General features: G+C 41.0%; 1 protein-coding gene across 1 annotated transcript in view; it reads right to left on the bottom strand.

Moving 5' to 3' along the window:
* LOC102824676 (plectin-like) overlaps positions 1–1,162 on the bottom strand; it is a 70,906-nt gene that overhangs the window by 27,976 nt on the left and 41,768 nt on the right. The gene's annotated exons all lie outside the window — the stretch shown is intronic.

Here is a 1,162-nt window from a genome sequence, read left to right on the forward strand (position 1 = left end):
AACCTTAAGGTCGGCAGGTCGAAACTACCAGCCATTCCGCAGAAGAAAGATGAGACTTTCTTCTCCCGTAAAAATTTACAGTCTCAGAAACCCTGTACAGGGTCACTATGAGTTGGAACCGACTCCACAGCACTTAACAACAACAACAGCCCCTTGTAATGGAGTCCTGGTGTGGTGCTGTGGGCAAATACATCAGGCTGCAAAGTCATTTGAACTGTAAGGTTGATGGTTCAAGCTCACCAGCTGCTCCTTGGAAATCCTACACATGGTCGCTATGGGTCAGAATCGACTCGATGATACTGGTAAAATATGAATAAAGTGTCTTTACTAAATTGTTACTGTTATTAGGTGTCACCAAGTAGATTTTTGGCTCATAAGACAAAGTGGAAATGCCCCCAAAAGATTCCCTCGGCTGTAAATCACCAGGGAAAGGAACGAAAGCTGGTTTTGAACTACCAAACATTCAGTTAGCAGCTGAGTGTTTAACAACCATTGCATCACCAAACCCAACCCACTCTTTTCAAGTTGATTCTAACCCATAGCAACCCTATAGGACACGGAGTAGAAGTGCTGCTATGGGTTTCCAAAGCTGTCACCTTTATAGACTTGTTTTAATTTAAAATAAGTCCACAAGAGTCAAAGTACTGTCTTGAGTATATCACATCTGGACTTAGAGACTATCTCAAGGACAGATTTGATGCAACAAACAATGACTGAAGACCAGAGGAGTTATGGGAGGACATCAAGAACATCCTACATGAAGAAAGCAAAAGGTCATTAGAAAGACACAAACGAAGGAAAAGACCAAAATGGATGTTAGAAGAGACTCTGAAACTCGCTCTTGACTGTAGACTAGCTAAAGTGAATGGAAATGGATGGCAGTAAATGAGCAGAATAGAAAATTTCAAAGAGTGGCTTGAGGAGACAAAGTCAAGTATTATAATGAAATGTGCAAACACCTGGAGTTAGAAAACCAAAAGGGAAGTTCATGCTTGGCATTTTTCAAGCAGAAAAAAATGAAGAAAAAATTCAAGCCTTGTGCTGCTTAACATGGGTCTTGTAGCTATAGTTTTTATTGTTGTTGTTGTAGCTAAGTGCCGTCGAGTCGGTTCAGACCCATAGCGACCCTGAACAGGGTTTTCGAGGCTATAAATCTTTTTTT

Source organism: Chrysochloris asiatica, unplaced genomic scaffold, assembly GCF_000296735.1.
Source record: "Chrysochloris asiatica unplaced genomic scaffold, ChrAsi1.0 scaffold00262, whole genome shotgun sequence".
Lineage (NCBI taxonomy): Eukaryota > Metazoa > Chordata > Mammalia > Afrosoricida > Chrysochloridae > Chrysochloris > Chrysochloris asiatica.